Source organism: Sylvia atricapilla, chromosome 3 (assembly GCF_009819655.1).
Source record: "Sylvia atricapilla isolate bSylAtr1 chromosome 3, bSylAtr1.pri, whole genome shotgun sequence".
NCBI classification, from domain to species: domain Eukaryota; kingdom Metazoa; phylum Chordata; class Aves; order Passeriformes; family Sylviidae; genus Sylvia; species Sylvia atricapilla.
The window spans coordinates 87,711,184-87,733,282 of NC_089142.1; positions in this window are offsets into that span (position 1 = coordinate 87,711,184).

Sequence of the window (22,099 nt, forward strand, 5' to 3'; positions counted from 1 at the left end):
TGTAAGTGTTAATACAGTCCTGCTAAACATTCTCAGGCAAGATAAATCAAACCAGGATCAGGTGCAGAGAGGGCTAACCAAAACGACAGAGAGGGCTAAACCAACAAGAACTTAGTCAGGGATACCTATCAATACTGAGGCTCTCATTAGAAAATAAACACGTGTAACTTAACTCACATTCAGCATGTAGGTTTTCTTCTTCAAGTCTGTAGTAAGACTCTGACCATTTGTGTCGCCAGTGTGGTGGATATTATCAGGAGTCAGTGCTAACAACTGGTCAGACTGAGGGAGCTACTTACATCTTTCAGGGAACATTTATATAACACTTAGACCTAAATGCCAGCCTATCAGGCAGGGATCATTTGTTTGTTTCAGCTTCATATAGTGCTTCCTTCTAAGGAGCTCTGGCACTCCAGCACACCTTTGTGACCAAACAAGTAACAGAAACGACAGCAGTGATCCACAGCAGTCAGGGACCTGTTTTGGAGCCCTGCCAGTGGTCATCTATTGGCCAAGACCAATGTCCCCCACCCCTTGCTAACTACACACCTTTATTCCACACCAGCCTTACGAGGTATCAGGTACTCATTGGTAGTACAAGATCTTACCTCTCTCAGAGCGATACAAAGATGACAGATTATCTAAAGAATCTGATTCATCTTCTCCATAATACCGACCTGGATAGTGATGTTGTAGGTGTTTTCCTATTAAAAGAGCCCCTTAGCACTTTGAAAGCATGTAAGCAATGTCTCAAGCCTTGAAATAGGAAATTATTACTTCATAATGAACACGTGCAGCCTTGCTTCTGAAAATACTTCTGCAACCTTTAATAAGTAAGAAAGAGCGGTGCAAAAATGACCTTGGAAAACCCTCCCTTAAGCAAGTGGAACAAAACCCCTTTTGCCATGATTTTAAATATATCCACCAAATTCTAGTGGAGGAAGGAACCAGCATTTCAGGTTCACAGGCCCTACAGAAAACAAATACCTATTCTTGCCAGCTGTAACATCTGGAAATTCTGAGCCATATTCTGCTCTTGATTTTCAGACTGTTTCCTCTGATATGGGAAATCCAAAATAGCTGGTGTGGTATATCCTGTAATCTATTGCACAGCAATGGATGGAAGCAGGTTTGGGGTAAAATGACTGAGTTAATGTTTACTTACATGGATTTCTTTTCCCACATTAGGACAGGTCCCCAATGTCTGTGTTTGTCTTAGAGTTTAGGTTGCTACTGAAAGAAGCTAGTCACATAGAAGTATATTCTTCTCATTTAATCACTTGTAAGCAGAAGTCTAGGTATCGACCTTTTTGTCCCTGCCATTCTCTCAGCAGTGTTTTTTTACAATTTAAGAAATCATACAGAGATGATTAATAGGCTTGATAATTAATTAATTAATAGATAATTAATAGGAGCGAATATAAAAATCCAAATATTTAGGTTATCATTTCTCTTGTTTTAAAGATAAGCCACTGCAAAGGAAAGGATGGCAGTGCAAAGACAGCATTCTCAAGAGAAGTGAACTGAGATGACATTCTGTGAAAAAAAAAAAAAGAAAAAGATTTATACTCATGATTTCAGTTAAACAATCCTTTTTAGAATATCAAATTTTCCAGCAAAATTAAAGTCGACAAAAATAATTTGATATTTTTCAAGGGAAAAAAAGCCAGGAAAGATGGGTGTTCCTGTATTTACCCAAAGAGGCAGCTGTATTCAACAGACTTATTTATAATAATATTATTTGGTAGCAAGGAACTTACCATGGCTGAATGCAAAAAAGTATTTTTTGATGAGTTAAAGAGATTAAGAAAAATCAGGCAGATTTTGACAGAGAATGGTGTGTAAATGAGAGGTGTTATCAGTCTGAATCTGGCAGCTCCATTTTTGTTATGGTGAAAAATATCAGTATTATTTACTAAGAAGATTAGGGCTGAATTGGAAGAGAGGCTGGTTGTTTGGAGATTGAGATAAGATAAAGGATTTTACCTTCTATGCACAAGCCAAATGCAATACACACAGGACTGTTATCTCCAGCTCAGGCCTAGCAGAGGTGTATTAAGATGTACATTGTAATTACCAGTGGCAGGAGTAGATTTCATAAAGGCTATTTTAAAATCGAATAAAATGCTGGCCTTTAATTATACAGCTTTGAAACATTTTTCTTAGTTAATTGCAACAGGGAAAAAAAATCCACCTAATATTTGAAACTGATTCTTGCAGAGAAAACACAAGCGGAGTGGGCAGTCTTTGCCTGATCTGCACTTGTTTTGCTATCTGGCTTCATTCTGTGATTTGAATCACAGAGACAACTGAGACTGCTAAACACCTTCCTCATTTTCCCCCTTTCATCCAGAAAGCAAGATTAGCAAGGATTGGGGAAGGTGGGGGCTGGAATGAGGGGGAACGAATAAATCTCCCTTTCATGACATAATTAATTAGTTCCAAAAATGAGCTGTGCACTCGTGAATCTCTCATGGCTGGCACTGACAGTTCCAGCTCCCAGTACTCCCAATGGTGTCTGCAGGGTTGTGAGGGGCAATATTATTTTTACCACTGAGAAATATCCAAAGGAGAAGAGCAAACCATGTTGTATGTATAAGCACAAAGCCTGTTTGGACCTGGGCTGGAGCTCACACAAGACTGCTGTTGGCAGCAAGCAGAAAACAAGCTGGTCATTTTGGGGGGAATAAAAAAAACCTACTGAACTCCCTTTCTTCTAGAAGATGTTGTTATTGTCATATATCCCACAATAGCAGCACACCTCACAACAATCCTCTGGCTCTTGAGGTTGCACTATTAAGAAGTGAAGACAGGAAGGAGCCTCAGGATGCCCAGGAATTGCCATGAGGCACTGCCACAGTGCATGTACCCTCTGGGCTTCCATTTCTGTTTCTACTATGAGGAATATTACTGGCATGTTTAGCTCTTACAATTATGATCTGTTGCTTTCCCACTTTCCCACTACAGGGAACATATCTATGTTCAACAAACCTTTCAAAAACACTTCCATGTGGTGAAAACTCAAAGTTATTTTGTGATTTCCATTTCCACACCAGCCAAAAGCCTTCATTACATCCACATCTCTATTTATTTATTTTAAAATCCAACATCATAAGCGTATGTAATATAGAAGTGTATGTAGTCATTAGCAAACTCCTCTGGGGAGTTTACTATTCATGTTACTAAAGGCAAATAAATGCCCTTAGACTTGAGAATCCTGAAGAATATATTTGGGTTTGTTTTGGTGTTACTTTTCTGCTGGAAATTGTGAAGGCTGCAGTTACACAGCTGGCTTTTCATGCTATGACTGCTATAAGCAGCTAATTAAATTACTACTGACTCTCTACTGCTCAGTGAGTTGCTTTTGGTAGCACTATGACCTTCAGTTTTGCTGTTTGTACAAGGTTATAAAATCTTGCCCAACCAGCGTGGTCCATTTCCCTGTAACACTGGTGAAAAACATTATGAGGTGCTAAAAAATGTATAATTGTATCACAAAAGAAAAAAAAAAATCATGGAAGACGATAGTATTTTTCACAAAGACAAAATGCAAATAAAGTCCTCATAAAAACTACTCATAATTCACTAGCTTTCTAAGGTACTGCCCTCTCTACAAGTGGGGAGTCCCTTCTAGTGCTCAAAATACTTGCATCTCAGAAACAAGCTGCTAGGAAAGCTGGGGGTGGGCACCGCTATGGATCTTGCATAATCCCGTGGCTTCCTCCCTTTGATCTACAACGCTCCGTTTCTCGATATCTGTGGGAAGAGATCCCAGAATATATCAAACCACATGATTTTCCCCCCGTTGTTTGGAACTAAAAACACACATAGCCGTTAAAGGCAAGACAACAGTTACTAACAACTCAGATACACTGATCAAATCCAAGCACTGTACCAGTGCAAATGGAGCAGGAAAAATTTTGGATGTGTCAAAAATTTCATCAAAGATTAGTTTTAGTCTGTAGGATTCTACATTCAGTGTTTTAAGGGTGCTGTGAATCTGGTCTATGTCTTCATGTAAATTTTAAGTCACTTTTTTTTCTGTCTTTGTTAATGGCAAAATAATTTCAACACTGTTGTTAGGCAGTAGTGGACCACTGAAAGCAACTGCTTTTGTTAGTGGGTAATTTTGTTCCTAGAAACAGAAACTATGCACCAAAACAGTCAAACTATTATTCTCTGATCCCTGTCTTGTTCTGGAGCTAGTGCAGCTCCTTTCTGCGTTCCTTCTGCCCAGACAGCAGTGTTCCTAGCTATGAGGCTTTGAAAATCTTGCCCTGAATCAATTTTAGAAGAATCGTATTTAAACAGAAGTAACAAATAATTCATCCAGCTAGATAAATGCCCAGAACAAACGAGGTCCAGATTCTGGGCTGCAAAAGTTCACTTAAATCAACAAAGTGATGCTCTCTCTGTGCTTCCAGCCAGTTTATTCTACAATAAAACTACAGTGTATTAATAGACCAGGATCTATTAGACTTGTTCACAGTTCATCCCTTTTAGTTACTGGTGGCCAGGAAGTGTAGAAAATTGCAAGTGCAGTAAATACTACATTCTGTTGTAGAACAGTCATCCATTCATGAACATAATGCTAAACACAGAAATATTACTGTGTTTTTGTAAACTGGATAAATTGTACTTTAATGTGCTTTTATGGAAAATGACCACTTAGAGAACAAATGAATTTGTTCCATGTAGGTACTCACAGACTTCTTACAGTGTGGAATATGTTTGGTTTGCTTTTAAAAGCAAAAGTAAACAACGGAACTTTAATGTAAAGTTAGAACCATAAGCAAGAAAACATGGTGAAAGCAAAGGCAACTTATATTTACCAGCTGTGTTTGCTTTTTCCTCCCACAACAAAACCAAAATGGCAAATTTCATAAATTAAAAAAAAGTGCCAAACCAAAACATGAAGTAGTTTTGTTGATTAGGGGTAACAGAAAGTTGCCAATGGAACAGTAAATAAATGGAGCTGCCACGAGCTGTGCATATCCTGTGTGGTGCTGAGCACCCATTGCATATTTTAGGGTGCTTGAACATTCAGCATCTTGCAAACTAAGATTTTAGAAGAAAGCTATTTTGCTTTCCTTGAAGCAGAGTTTTAGTTAGAAACACAATTTTTTATATATACATGTATATATGTGTATATATATATGTTATGTATATTTTTATATATAGCTGGTATGTTTAAGAGTTATACAACTAATGCTGAATAAAATACATATAGTCAGACTGGTTGAAGCAATTAAAAAATTTTAGTATGGTAAATACAGCAGGAATTATTACATCCATTATCCACATCATAGGAAGAAGATTTGGTAAAAGAACTGGTGATGGACAGTTGTATAGACCTAGAAATATTTCTTAAACATAATTTAAACCTACTTTGTTTCTGGCCCAAAATTTCTAGTGACTTGCAAAGCTTACAGTTTTAGCCTCAGCTATGCAGGTTACTTAGTATGCTATGGCTGTCTTCAGAATTTCCTGCCTGCACATTTTGGGGAAAAAAAAGATATCTCAAAGGCCATAAGGCAGAAATCTAGTTTCTAACTTTGGCTGAGAGTGACAGTGTTGGTCATGTCTTTGTGGGCTCAATGTGCTGTTTGGCTGTTGCAGAAAAAGAGGATTCCTTACTGTTCCAGCTATGATTACATGCTCAGATATTATCTTGATGGCTATAAGAGACATCCGTGTGTGCAGTGGGGTGCAACTGGTTGACACAAAATAATATTTTTTCCAATTTTTTCCATGGTGACAGTAATTCAGACAAGAAGATGATTTTGTGGTCTACTATAACATTCTACCCGGCTAATAATTCCAAGATAATACAATGGATATTTACAAAGACTTTTCTTCATATATATAGATATACACACACATATATATGTATGTATGTATTTATAAGCTCAGTAAAGGGAAATGTAATTCCTCATACAAACATATCCTACTGTGCATAAAATTATTTATTTTACACTACAAAAATGATAAATATTTGTCAAGGGTTTGTTGTTGTTGTTGTTTCTGTATTTATGTGCAAATGAAATCCACCGCAAACAGCTGGTTACATCCCATATTCATGGGTGACACTTCTCAAGTACTGCCTTTTTTTTCCCTCTCAATTTGAGATGCGGTCTTGGTGTGTACTGAGAAACTCTGACAACCAGTTCTTGGCAGGGGGGGCTCAGGACTGCCTTAAAATTTCAACATTTACCTAGTTTGCATGCCTTAAAAGGAGAGAATAGATCAAATAATTCTTAATTTAAGTTACTGAATTACCTGCCTCTATCCCCACTTTTGGTAAACTGCAATGTGGTTTCTGGAGAAAGTGGTATTCCCAAAGAACCAAAAAATAAAGGAGATATGTCTTTTGCTTTCCCAATAATCCAATTCAGCTAAGGGCTGAGCACATTCTAAAAAGTGTAGAGTTTTCAAATCCTGAACATTCAATCATTTATGGTCTAGTGTCTATTTCATTTGGTCTGGAGATAACTAATTTAAAGGTCACAAGAGAACTGGAACAAAAAAATCACATATTTTCATTTGAATTTTAGGATTTTTTGTGTGTCCTGGACTGCTGGCTATCAAATATATGCAGAGTATATTTACAACATTCTGCCTGCCTGGAGCATGTCATAGTTACTAATGTTTCACTAACATTAATCAATAAGTAGCCAGCAGAGATTTTCCAAGTGTGTGTGATAGTTTAGATATTAAACTGGATTGATTCCATCTGACCATCAATCTCAACTCCATATTTTGCAGACATCTCTAGCAATATTTCTTAGAGAGCTGTTGCATCAGTAAATTTTGGAACTCCAAACCCAACCATGAGCAACATTTTAATGCAAATATTGCTATGGATTTTTTACTGAATGACAGAAAAATAGGTCACATTTTCAACCTTGTGGGGTCCTTACATCTTGCAAATGTGAGTAATAAAAATTGCACTCAGTCAAGTGGAATAATATAACAGCAGTCACCACTTCCAATTGCTTCTTACATCATACTTATCAGACTCATCTCCAGACATGAAGAGAACTTCAGCCACATCCTTTGGATAACTGAAGTAAAGTCATATGCTAAAGATAGATCAGCACATTGAAAGCTTTTCACTGATTTTTCTTTTTCTGATGTGCTTGCATAGGTTGTGAACAAACACAGAATCTTTACTATCCCACACTTGTAAAGTATCTCAAGAAAGGAAAAGTTGTAGGTGTAAGACTACCTTCTGCTAGGTGTTGAAGAGAAAAAAATGCAAATCCATGCACCTCCACTCAGCAGTACCTCATGAGCCTCAGTAATGAAGAGAGCTGTGTTCCACAGGATCTTCATCAGTTGCAAGGAGATGGATGCACAGGGAAAAATGCCCCGCCTAGGCTACACCAGGGTCACTGCTCCGAAAGACAAAGTTAAGGGAATACTGAGGAATCAAAGCGATTGAGATGTTCTGCTCCTTTTCAACACCTCTCCTTTCACATTCTGTCCCCAAAGAAGACAGACAAATGTTTCCAGTACTAGTGACTTACTACTGGAATAGACACAAATACCTCTCTTTTAAAGCAAGCAGTCGGCAGCTGCTTTGCAGAGCCTGTATCAAGGTGAAAATACTCATTTGCCTTCTCCATCCCCAAAGGCATCAAACTTCCCTATGAATTGTGGTGTAGAGTTTTTGCCTGTACCCAGAGCATCAGGAACAGACAACAGCTGAGAAGTGCTCAGGGAACACTTTGCATGCATTCTCCAAACAACATCCTGGCTGCCTTCCATGGGTATGGGAAGCTCACTCAAATCTCATTGGTTTTAGCTAACAGCTAACAAGAAATTTCCTCACAATGTGAGGAATTCACATCAGCGTCCAAGTGAAGACAGCTAGGATTAAGCAGATGTCCACCAACCCAAATAAATCCACTCATGGGGATTTTGCAGAGGGCATAGATGCTTTAATTTGCCTATTGAACAAATTGTGCCTTTATGATATAATCAGTTAGCTTCCACATGGCAATTCTATTGCCAGTGGTCTCTATTGTTGCAAATAATGTAAACACTTATTGTATAAATTACTGATTGTCATTTGCAAACAAAACCTTGGAAGAGGCGTTTAGGAATCACCTTGCAGTTGAGGACAAAAGATCGCTGTTAAGATGTACTAAACCAGCAAGAGATCAAGCTGCTGGCAACAATTTATTTTACCTCAAGGCGTTTTGGACGACTCAGTGTTCTATTAAACACTGAGCATGAACCATCAAAACAGATGCTGTCTGGCAGATATGTCTCAGCCTAGCACTGTTCCAGGACTTACACACTTAATCAGCATCTTCTAGCAGACTGTTTTTTTGAGCCGCTAACCAGCTCCATTTTAAATGAGATGAAAGCCAAAGACTTAATCCACCCATCAGTGACAGCAGAAGCCTTTCATGCCCACTGCACTCTTATGTTGTATTAATTACACCAAAAAGAATCCTTCCATCTCACCTAAACGTGTCTCAGCTATGCAGTTCTGAACCATAACAAATGCTAGATCATTTTCCATCAGCAACCACAGATCTTGAACTCAACTACAAGAACTGAGAACTTTCATTCTAACTTCATACTCTTAACTGGCACAGGTCTGAAGTTGTCTGCATTTCTCAGTACAATAATTTCACCTGTTTCCTCTTATTCATCTTGCTAAGGAATCAGTTCTTCCATTCTTCTATCACCACTTTCACTGCTACCATTATTTCAGTGAGTATGAAATTCTTGGCAGGACTGGAGCACATTTCTGAACCATTATCTTATTTAGATAATGGAGTCTGTCAACTCAGACAAGTTACAGATAAACTGCACTTTAGCAAGTATTTATAGAAAAGGCAACGACTAGATTTAGCCCTTTGTTCATTGGGAATAATGAGACATTAAGATCCATTCCTGCTGTCCTAAGGTGTCAGGCTCAAGCAGAGAGTTTTTCAAAAGATAGTGAGAGTTTGGCTACAACCATCTTGCTGACCAGATGTATAAGGAGCTATGAAAGAGAGGTGAGGTCAGTTTTCACTTGCTTTCATTTGCAAAGGCGCCCTCCTCAAGGTAGGTATAGGACTTACCTTTTTCCTTTGTTTTCCTTGGGGGGGCTGCCATGCACCAAGATGCTGTGACAGTCCCAAAGTCAACACAGTGTCATCTTGATGAGGATGAGACAAATCCCTGCAGAGTCCAGGAAGCCTTGACTGTGAGAAATTACATTTGATAGGACTCCTGTGGGAGGTTCTGGCTTCAGATGCTCTGACACAGTGCTGACACAACACCTTCAGCACAGGGAGACTGCACAAACTTGCAGGAGCAGGCTGCAGTAGTCTGAAATGTACCCAATGAAAACTTCACAGAAAGGGACACAGTAGAAATTGTCAAGACTGTCACTGGTGATCTGGCAGTGGTGTTTATGCTATATTCAACCCAGCTGAAATCAAACAGCTGTGTAGTCCTTCTTCCCCTGCCCGAAAATTGTCCAAATCACTGTGTCTTTCTCTTTGCAGTTTCTCATGGTAGGCAATTTAACATTCAGAACATTGACATGCAAAACTGGATTCCATAGCATAACCTGAGGAAAAAAACCCCTTTTACTTCAAGCATTGTCTTTCATATGGAAAATTCCAAGCCTGTGATAATTCTGATTGATTGATTGATTGATTGAATGATTCCTCTATAATGATACTTTATCTACTGTGGTTGTTAATCTAACAATTTGTTTACAATAGGCCCTTAGAGGTAAGGTTATACATACATAATGTATCAAAGGTGATGGTATTTTTTGCTCAATGCACAGAGAAATCATGTGAAATGGGTAATGTTATTTTATCAGGCTACAATTTCATTAGCTAGATGAGACTTGGCCACTGGACATAACATCTTGCACTTAATTACTCTAACAATGCCACTCAAAAGAACAAAGTTCACTGTAAGAGAAAAACAATCATTACCTTGAATCTTGTCTCTCTTACATGTATATATATGCATTTATGCTCTAGCACACCTTTGTGTCCAAAGGTGTATCTTCTCTGATAATGGTGATAATAGGAGCCAGTCAGGAATAGCAAACCTATTTTTCTTATGTATTAGCACTCCCATTTTTTTAATAAGCCTACTAGCATTAGTCTAATACTTACAATTTTTGTAAGTACCGATTATATTTTCAAAGTCAAAGTGGGATAAATTTAGTTCATTGTACCCCGTTGTTGTGGCTTTCTGTAGTCAGCCATCTGTATTGAACAATACCACACGAATGGAAGTTTGAGAGGTAAGAGCTTGATTCTTAAAAAAAACACTTACATGTGCAGTATGAGCTCTTGCTGAGGATCTTCACCACATAAATATCATGCATACAGTCTAGTTAATAAAGAAAAGCTGAATTCCATGATTACATGGAAGTGTGTAGGTGGAGCTCTGGCACTGGAGTATTTTTTTTCAGCACTGAAGTCCATTCAGTAGCCAAGAAAACCATGTCTTATACTGTTTGTACACTCCACTTCTTCTCAGGGAATAATATCTGTATATCTGTTTTTCCAAAGTCAATAGGCAGGTGTTGTGGTTTAGCCCCAACCAACAATCAAGCACCATGCAGCCACTCATACACTCTCCCCTGGAGGGATTGGTGGGAGAATCAGAAGGGTAAAAGTGAGAAAATGTGTGGGTTTGGATGAGAACAGCTTAATAGGTGAGCAAACACTGTGTGCACAAGCAAAGCAAAATAAGGAATTAATGCACTACCTCCCATGGGCAGGCAGGTGTTCAGCCATCTTCAGGAAAGCAGCGCTCCATCACACGTAACAACTCCTTGGGAAGACAAAATACCAGAACTCCAAACATCTTCCCCATTTTTGCTTCTTGCACCAGCTTTATATGATGCCATATGGTACGGAATGTCCCTTTGGTCAGTTGGGGTCAGCTATCCCAACTGTGTCCCCTCCCATTCCTCATGCACCCCCAGCCCACTCACTGGTGGGGTGAGAGGCAAAAAAGACCTGGACTCTGTGTGAGCTCTGTTCAGCAATAATAAAAATATCTGTGTATTATCAACACTGTTTCCAGGACAAATCCAAAACACAGCCCAGTACTAGCTACTACAGAGAAAATTAACTATATCTTAGGTAAATCTAGCACATTATCCAGCCTTTATTTACTATCACTTATATCAAGCAAACCCTATGGCAAGCACAGGAGCCTGTCACTTACCAAGGAAACAGCAGAAACAGTTATAAATTCAATCTAGCACATTCCAACCAAATTTGTCAAACCCTTTGAGTACCACATTGGGCACCAAAAAGGACAGTCATGGTTTAATCCCAACGGGCCACTAAGCCCCACACAGCCACTCTCTCACTGCCACTGGTGGTATGGGGCAGAGAACAGAAAGGGTGGACAAAACTTGTGGGTTGAGATTGAGACAATTTAATAGTGAAAACAAAAGCCATGTGTGTAAGCAAAGCAAAACAAGAAATAAATTCACTACTTCCCATTTTCAGGCAACTAATATTCAGCCATCGCCAAGACAGCAGAGCTCCATCATACATAAGCCTGACTTTGGAAGACAAATATCATCACTCTGAGAATCTCTCCCTTCCTTCTTCTTTCCCCAGCTTTTTATTCAAACCATGATGTCACACAGTATGGGATATCCATGGCCAGCTGGGGTCAGCTGCCCTGGCTGTGTCCTCTCCAAATTCCTCACGCATCCCCAGCTCCCTCACCGGTACTGTGGTATGAAGAAGGAGGGAGGGCCTTGGTGCTGTGTAAGCTCTGCTCGACAACAGTGAAATATCCCTGTATTATCAATACAGTTTCCAGCACATATCTAAAGCACAGCCCCATATTAGCTACTGTGAAGAAAATTAACTCTATCGCAGCCCAAATCAGCACAGTGAGTACTTTTGGCCACTGGCAATGAGTGGGATCTGGGAATAGAGTTTTTTGTAAATCTTGCAGGACCATCTGGGAGTGATGGATGACTTTCAGCAGCGAAGATTTTCTAACAAATGACATTCCAAAACAGAGTCTTATAAAGTACTTGTAGCTAATGTCAATAATTCTCTCTTTGCCAGTTTAAATATCCTTCTCAGTCTTTCACACCCTCACTGGTACAGTACACTGGCAAAATTAGCAAGCTAATGTCACCACTCCTTGTAGATAAACACATGTAAAGTGTCAGGCATAAGGAGGAGATTACAGAACACGTACTTCTAAGTACCACTTATGAATACAACACGTGTAGCTCATGGAAATGTTGACATCATCTAAAGAGGAAAGCAAGACTTGCAACCACAGAGGATTATATCATTAGCCAAACTGGAAAGCAATCATTCTTTACAGCTGCAAGAGCCCTGAACCTCCTGTTTTCCTGAGGAAAAATGTATCACTACATTAATATAAACATTTTGACCGTGAAAGTTCCACAAAACATGTGTGAAATGCACATTTTAAATACAAGCACTTTGCAGCTGACAGTTTTGATCACCTCATTCTTGCTTGAGAAAGAAGCACCACTAAGCATGAGAAAGAGGGTGAGGAGTATGGATGCAAATACAGACAATATCCAGAATGCACACCACCATGGATGAGGGTATGAGGCTGTCAAGTTGCTGCAGTGGCACACAGAGGGTTCTACTGCCTTTAGGAGCCCACAGAGGTTGTGCTGCTCAAAGCAGAGCATCTCTGCCCCAGAGAGCTTGCAGTCAAATAATTCAGGCAATGCAAAATAGATGGAAAACAAACATTATAAAATCAACGACATTGTGGGCATCTGCACCCCTTCCTGCCCCTCTCTCTTCTCTTAATGGCATTAAAATATTCTGTGCCAAGATTTTACACCCCTGAGCCCAGGGTGTTTCCACCAGGTGCTGCTGTGGCAGGTGTGGCTTTTCCAGAAATGGCTGAATAAGAAGAGAGCCTTACAAATGCGCCCACTGGGTTTTAATTTGTGTTAAAAACAAACAGTGACATCCAGACAAGCTACTAACCAGGACCAGGGTGCAGGCTGGTGACAGCTAGTAGGCAAGGCTGCTGCTTGATGGACCTAAACTTGGAGCAATGGGAAGGCATCAGGAAAGGAGGAACGAGCACAGCTGAATGCTTGGAATACTAGGCATGACTACTGCTGCTTTTTTGTGTGTATCAAAAAGAGACAACACATGCTTAAGAGCAAGAAAAACCAGAAAGAAAGCGCTGCAAAAGACTATAAAAGTTTAGACGAGAGTTTCCCTTGTTTTGCTACCAAAAGGAAGATGGATTTGGCCGCTGTCTTGGAGGGACAAAAATGACAGGTGGGTAGGTCCATGGTCACAGGAATGATAGCAGTGTTGGTCAGTGTAATGAAGCACAGGAGACAAACTAAAGCCAGAGTACAGAGGGAAGCAGAAGAGGTCAGTTTTGGCCATACTGAAGATGAAGCATCTTCAAAAGAGGTGAAAGGCAGACAAGAAGTGTGGCAATGATTTAAGGAACTCTGCCAGGAATGGAAAAGTAAATTTACAATTTTCTAGCAGAAAAATATTTCAAAGAGTTTTGTCTGCATTTTTTTTTTCTCCAGGTATGGCTTGATGAATTTTTTCCTCAAGGCAAAAACACTTTGCTTAAAGCTGTTAACGAGATGGGATGCTTGTCATAGAGGGTAATGTAGAAAGTGAGAGGTCAGAAAGGACTAGTGCTTTGTGGGAAAAGGGTAAAGGATATAACCTTTGTAAGGATTAGGAGAGCTGATCCAGGGTTTGCTAATGGCAGAGGAGAAAAAAAGCCAACCAGCTGTTTTGTTGCAAATCTTTGCAGCTGAGTCAGGCCAAAGCAATGCAAGAAAAGGCATCCATAGGGAACGATGCAGAAGTTGCATCTGGGCAGGTGACTGGATGTGCAAGACAAATATCACGAAAGGCTGTGCATGGAAGTTGCAAGCGTCTGTAACATTCTTCTCAATTTTGATTTTGGCATGTGTGAAGGACATGGAAGAGAAATGTGGAAAGACTATCTGAGTCAGAATGGTTGTGGAGAGGAAGAACTGATGTCAAAGGAAAAAGAGTGAGAGGAGAAGGTAGCAGGGAGTAACATCCAAAGGATGCAGTGATTGAGCAGAAAGATGAGAACATGAGGGGATCACAAAAGGGCCAATGTGCCAGCTTGTGAGAGAACAGTGTGGGAGCCTGCACCCTACAGTACATTAAGCCCAGCACAAGTACAACAATACTGGAAAAATATGGTGTGAGGCATTTAAATAGGCCTTGATGACAGCAACAAGAACATTTGAAATGAAGAGGATGTAGTAACTCAGAGCTCTGGGAGCAGTCTTTCGCAGGATTTTGAGTAGAACAGAGGTCAGTAAAATTATTTGGGTTCTGCAAAATTCTAGGCACCTTGACAATTCAGACTCTAAATTAAAGTCCAAAGCCAGAATTTTCATACAGTTCTCAGCTTTACCCAGGAGTTTGCAAGTCCGGCATTCCATTTGCTCTTTCTTAGATAGTATTACACAGGCAACAGTGGAGCAAAATCCTGATTCCTCTTTGTAAGCTTTCTCTTCCAGACTTTTTCTTCTCTTAGTCTGTACTCCCTGTAAGATCATCACTTATGTAGCTGATATTGAAGACCTCTCCAAAAGCAGTAGACAACCTCTGCCCTTACTGGGCACTGAACCATACTGAAAGAATTTTGGTGTTCTTATTTCATATTGTGTGAGAACTTGAAATTACCCAGTTCATTGTTTCTGCCTAATTTTGAACAGACAAAGAAGAAAATTACCTGGAATCTCTGAGGCCAGTTATTAACTGGAGGTACTCCAATCCTTATTTCTTGTCAGATAGAACAATACAATTTATTCTGTCAATATGTTACTTAAAACCCAAATGAACCACATAAAAATCTGACTTCTTTTTTCAGAGTGAAGTACACTTTGTATCCACTTCATTTCAGATGTTCTCCTGGCTAGCAGTGCAACAATACTTTCACAGAAAAAAAAAAAAAATTGACTCACAATCAAAGTCTTATCAAATGTCACAGGAGGTTCAGGCCAAGTGTTTGTATTTACTGTGCTTGATTACAGATCAGTAGGAGATAAAAAATTACTCCTAACTCTTATATCCAAGCCATACTTTTCTCCCTAACATAGATGTTCACAGACAAGAACCCAGGTGAAATGTTCTCATAAAAATGGAAGGGGCAGCACACATTGGCATGACAGCAACTTAACCTTTTTACCCTTTAACTTGGAGGCACACTGAAAATACATTTTGACTCAAATAGTATGACAGATGTAGTCAGAAATGTTTAATACAGAGAAAATTTGGGCTGGTGCAAAGACATATTTTTGAGCTTACACCTATATTTAACCTTGTCTAAATTCAGACCCTTGTGTTTAGTAATTATCCTTGAATTTCCCAAAGGTTTCCACTCCTTTCATTAAATTGTAAACATCAGTTTGCAGAAATAAACTCCTGCTTACACTGTGGGTATAGCCAACATAACTTTGAGTTTAGTTTGGGACATCTCACCAGTGAAATGCCCTGTATTTCCTGCAGAATGCAATACTAAAAAACTAGACGTGAAAGTTCCCTCTTGTGTAATCTGCATATAACTTTCCTGATCATACTGTAGCACTTAGAGAATATATCTATATATATCTATCTATATGGGCATATAGATCTACATCTACATATTTTTCAACTAAATTATTTGAAAGACCAAATTATTTAAAAAAAAAATTAAAAAGGCAGGTGAAGTTACTTTGTCACTGAGCCAGACCTGACTTGTCTTTATTGTGCTCTTCAAAATAGTGCAAGGGGTGAGAGTGGCAGGACACCCATTTCATTTTCTGTTTTCAGCTTCAGCCATATGTAGCTTCTCAGCAGTGCTGCAGGTGGAGTGATCGAACACAGATAGTGGATGGGATTCACATGTGCAGTGTCTGACACTGAAGCCATCATGTGAGTGACTGGTTTTGCTGAAACCAGCACACTTATCAAGTACACAGAGATCTATTTTCCTTCTGTACCATGAAGAAATCAGCGCCTTTGAACTCCTTGATATCTAAAACAACTATAGGTTCACTTGGATAAATAAAACTCAAAAATTCTCAGAGTGCTCTCATAATTCAGGAGAGGGTTTAGGCAAAAGATAAAACCTTCCTGAAAGAGTTTTAGGTCTCCTAAAAATTTTTGGCCACAATTATTTATAATTAGGACAAAACTTACAGAAGAAAAGCCAATTTAAATTCTGACTTCCCACAGCTTTATGGAAAATATTCTGCATTTGCAGTAACACATAGGTTTAAAAGAAAATCAACAAGGAGAAATGATGAGCATGTGATACGTGACAAGGATTTACAAGGTAAATAATCTATTTAAAATTATAACAGGTTTTTAAAAATATTTCCTCTAGAAAAGTAAAGCATCACATAAGAAAAGATAAACTCAGAAAGTATGGCTGAAAAGGACATGATTTCTGTATGTGAAATTTGATAATATTTTACGAATATATCAAGGCAAATACTATTTGCTTACTATTAAATATGTATCCAGGAATGATGCTACAGAAGTTCTGCCTACCTCTGGTTTTGGTTAGAAGAATTTAATTTTGCCTATAGGCAATATATATTTCAAAGTATGTCAATTATACTTAAGACACATTAATGCATTTTTAGAGTAATTTCTGTGTCAGTGAAATTATTGCCTGCTCTCCCCTCCCCTCCCCCATTGCTGTCACATATAACTATAGCCACATGGAAAAGTAATATTAGGAAACACATTAAAGATGATTTATCAGCTGGGAATAGGAAAGAGAGCCAAGAGCAGGTGATGAACTCTTCAGAACCACTGCATTAAGCTGAGACAGAAAAGGCTGCTCCATTATGTCAACTGACCTGAAATATATAATCAATTTGGACCAAGTTCCATTCTCATTCACTCTAGCCTAATTACATATTATTTAAATGGCATTACTCCGGATTTCTACTTACACAAGTGATCGTCAGAATTTGGCTTTTATTTGGCCCCACAAGAAAACATGATAAAAGAGCCTCACAGAAACCATGACTCACTAAAGCTCCAGGAATGCACTGCTTGCTCCCTTTCAAAAGCAAGGTCTTAACTTGCAGTCTTTACAATTTGTTTGCAAGTGGACCAATGTTTTTCACCGGAGTTGCTCACTTAGGTAGGATTTAGAGGTGAAAGGTAAAATAAAAGGAGTCCTAAATCTCCAAACTTAAAAATCAGCCCAGGGACCCGTAAATAAACTGTACAAGTTGTTCAGGGCTGCTTTAATATGCCTAAGGAAAAGATGCTACTTAACAAGTAGTCTGGCAAATCCCGTATCAGCTGCAGTTTCCAGATAGAAGTAAAGCACAGTCCCATGTCGAGCACATTACGGTATCTAATCTGGCAGGCACAATAGGTGACTGATGCAAGATTCTCTTCCAGCAGAAAAAGTATTTGACACAGGAGGTTACTTAGCAACATTTAGACAGAGTCTAAAATGACAATAGGGTGGAACTTTAATAAGGGACTACTAGAGGCCCAGAATTCAAGACTGACCACAATAACAGGAGGAAGTGTAAATGGTATCTTTCCACATAGCCAAGACTCCCACAGGGGATTTACTAATAAGGAGGATAGTCCAAATCTCTTCTTTGGACTCCAGCTGAATTTGGTCAGCAGCGGCTCTGATGGGAACCTGCAACACTGCCTTCAGCCCAGCTATCCTAGTGAGGCACTTCCACCATCCTTTTAATCTACTTTCAGGTCATCCCTGAGGTCAGTGAAAAAGGCAACCTGTGTTCACCCTGCACCATGGAAAAGTCCCATATCGCTAATAGATTTTTATTTCCTGGTAATCCAGTGGTTAGGCTTATCCATTTGTGCAACCCACCACTTTCCTTGTCTTTAACCTGTAGCTCAGCAATGCATGCAAATGTTCCCTCACACAGTGATTAACCCTGGGAAAGGAGACGGTATCAGAGAGAATCTCTTTTAACAATTCCTTTAGTCATAAAGGAAACCTGGGGATTCCTCTGCTACATGTAAATTTGATGAGCAAAGCATTCCTCTCACTCTCTGGTATTCACTGACTCAGTCTGATTTCAGTTACAAGGGTGTCACAAGACCAGAATGCCATTACAATCGGTTATTTAACAAGTAGAAAAATTGCAAGTCTGGTCTGTCATGGACTTTTTTGCACCATATGTTGTTGAACTGCAACGGCTTACATTGCTAAATGGTCATTTATCTTTTTTTAGCAGGAAAATACAAAATGGCCTCCCCAAAGGTAACAAAGCATCACCTAAAGAAAAGATTTTCCAAGGGCTACAAGAAGCAAACAGATCTACTTTCAGGGTTTAGGACTGGTGTTAGAAAGTTCAGAACTGGTGAGGGATGCATGTTTCCTATTCAGTGATCAAATATTTAAATGACCCTTCAAGTTCAAAAGTTTGAATAGTCGGTTTAAAAAACTGCTTCGCTAACTTCATGTGTTTGAACAACCACACTGAAAAAAACCCTTTCACTTGAATAAGCAGCTGATGATTTTTCTCAAGTAAATATGCGCAGAACTTGAACTCAAAAGGAGCTGTATGTGGTAATCAACACATTACTCAGTATAATGAGAAAATCATCTGTTTTCTAGAAGCATTAGATGATTGCATGATAGTGGTATTATACTTTATCAGCACTAATACATCATCTGTGTAGGTGTACTCAGGAACAAAAGTTTTTCCTGTAAGAGCATGGGCAGTGCCTGGCATTCCAGGGCTGTTAACGCTCCCGAAATATCTCCCAAGTCAATTTGCCAGTCCCATTTTTCCGATGATGCACCTCTTTATCTCACATGACTGGGTCTATAGAAAGGTTCCCTTTCTATAGGAGGAGGAGAGGCGGTCCCAGCTCCCCGCGACAGCGCCCTCGCCACCACAACTTCCCTGAGCCGCCGGACAAGCCCGGCCTGCAAAGGTCTGGTTTACCTAGGGGACCAGCTCCTCCTCCTCCTCCCCATTTTTATACTACTGTGGGGTTAATAGCTATGTCGTGTGGGGTCAGGGAAGACATCTGTGTCTCAGATAATATGCTTACGGTGATTACCACACATAATTGACTGACCTTCCCTCATTCTTTTCCTGCTGCAGGCCATGGCTGATAGGGTGAGATGCTCCAGAGGAGTTTATTTTCCATCACACACTATTGTGCTGCTGAGCAAATATTTTAGCAAGCGTTGAATGAATCACCTTTCAGACTTTGGGTTTGACAGTTAAAATATGAAGGCTGTGACCAATCTAATAATATTAGATTTTAAATCAGCTTTGGCAGAAAACATGGAAAAATCCTACTTAAAATCCATTTATAGATACCTATTAAAATCCTGGTTTGAGTGGGGAAGTCAATGTAAATTTTTTGAGAATTCTTGTTCTTTCCTTTGCTCTCTCTGCAGGCTTCATCTCCTTACCTCATTTGGAACATTTTGAGCTCTTGAGTAGGTTTGTCTCAAAAAGTATCTGCAAACCTGGGTGTAATAAATAAATAAATAACCATTTGTGCACTGCAGGAGCCAAGCTTCCAGGTAGGAAATGCTGAAGTCTAATTTAAGATCCTTACTTCAAGAGAGATCATTAGAAAACCTTTTTTTATTTATGGGGGTGTGCTATAGAAATACAGGACTGTGCTGGACTGTTCTGCATAAAAAAGGTAATTCATTTTACAGCTGACAAGAAATAAGAAAAGTCCTTTCACCATTTAGCAACAAAGCAATATTTTTCCTACTTTATATAAAAGAAGAGCAAAATTAGCTTTTATTTTCAATATACACTTACAAAAAGAACTGGAATAAATGTAAGAGGAGATATTTTTTTAAAATACTGCCAAATGAAAGCTTCATTTGAAACATAAAGATTGTAACTTTCTAATACTCTTTAACTCTGTTTTATCTATCTAGAAATTAGTCTATCAATCCAGACATAATATACTCCCACAGGAAACAATCTTTATATATATGAATATATGTATCTTTCTCAGGTTAGATTGCGAGTGATTAAAGCTTTATACCAGGAATATTCATCCCTCTTAGTGAGCCCGGGTGATGCATAGAGATGATGTCTGTACAAACATACACACACACCTACTTTCTCCCTCCTTTTAAAACCCTTTTGTCACATGAAAAATAATCTTTACCACACACCACCCGTGAGTCTTTATGGCCTATCCTCAGAATTTCAAACTGCAGCAATTTCCCTGAGAATTAATGGGCGGAATGATATGATACATTGAACAAATACATCTGTTCTTACTCCTGTGGCTGAAAGCTAACATTTGTGCAAATGAATGTTCCAGCACTACAGCCAAAAAGTGTTTCCAACCCCAGTAGTTCCCCCGCTTTAATTTGTCCAACAATATAATCTACATCCCGAGCTGCCATTTACAGAAATCCATTTGGAACTGCCATCATCTTTCAAACATTTAATATAATTCATAAAATGGAGCAACTGCTTAACAAGGAAAAATATACATATTCTAAATGTATGGGTGATCTTTAGACAAATCTCAGCATCACTTCATAATTATATACTACAAGTTTTAATTAACTAAAGCTCTGAAAATCATAATGCCTTATTAAAATGCAATTAATCCTTTGATTAAAAAACAAAAAGCACAAGTATTTACAACAAAAACACAAGTAGAATAATTACAAATATCATGTACCCATTTCTTTTATTTGGGTGTCACTTATGATGTCTCACGTTCCCTTCATTAATTCAAATACACACATTATCTCAAATCCACAGCAGACTGAGTGACAGTGGCCACCAAACACACAGCACTATATCCTATTGATTTCTGCAAATCCTGAACAATGCCATTTGCATGCTTGTTTCTGTAATAATAAAGATATGCCATTCAGAATTAAAGCACCGGCCAGACTAGTGGCAACTAATTGTGTTGTGTGTAATGAGTGCAATTTCAATTTGATATAACCCTCAGCTTTTCTTATAGCACTCGCTAAGTACTTTCAAGTCTTTGTGGGGAAATAATTGATTTTTTTGTGCTGTGGGCACAAGAAAATTATTATGATCTTTTGAATAATGCCAAAGAAAGGACCATGAATGATTTAAATTGGTATATGAAGAAGGCTTCACTGTGGATTGCAGTTTGACTGACATCCTACTAATGTAGTATCTAGATTAGCAATTTTTAAGGAGGCAGCTAATATAAAACTGGTAAAACGGAAAACATTGCTAACAGGGATTTTGTATTTGTTATTCAGTGAGGAATAACAATATGGGGATTTAAGGCATGTCAGACAAACACTATACTATTACATAATTGCCCTCACTCTTTTCTTTTATGGCACATGTATTGAAGGGTATGTTTCAACTGATAAATTACACATTTAAAATATGTAGATACAATGGTACAGTACTAGGTTATCACAGCAGCTAAAGTCCATTGGATATGTCGGTCTGTAACCACCACGTACAAAACCTTTTGTTTTGCATGATTGTGACAGAAAGGTTAGCAATCTTCCAAAAATTACTCTTCTGAAGAATTGAGATAATTGCCTTCCCTTTCAAAGGCAGGAAATCTTTTTCCTAGAATGCTGCCCACACCAGAGCACCACCCTGCCCATTTTATCCCCTGCCCTGTAAGTTTAATTTAAGAATGAAAAGTCAGAAACAGGTCTCAGCCATCTACAGCAGCACCCCAAGACAAAATCACCTCCTGTACATAACAAATTGTTGATTGTTTTAATCTGAAATCGAACTCCTTCTCTCCTTTTTCTTTCTTTTCAACTGATGAATACATTTTATGTAGCAAAAGTGGTGAGTGAATAAATAAGGACATTATCCACATTCCACCTTAAAATGCATACCTTCCAAATCTTATTCTTCAGAGGAGGGAATGTTGTTAATTTAGTTGGTCATAACTAAATAGTTTCTAATCTGGAGCAGGAGTCTGCTGAGAATATTGGACAGTTTAAAGGTTAATCACCATCGCCTGGTTACACAAGTGAGGCAGAACTAATTCCTCCAAAGGCAAATGGCTTGCAGTTTTATCAGCAGTGCAGATTAGAAGTGTTAATATACAGAATAGAATGGATGCTCAAGGGC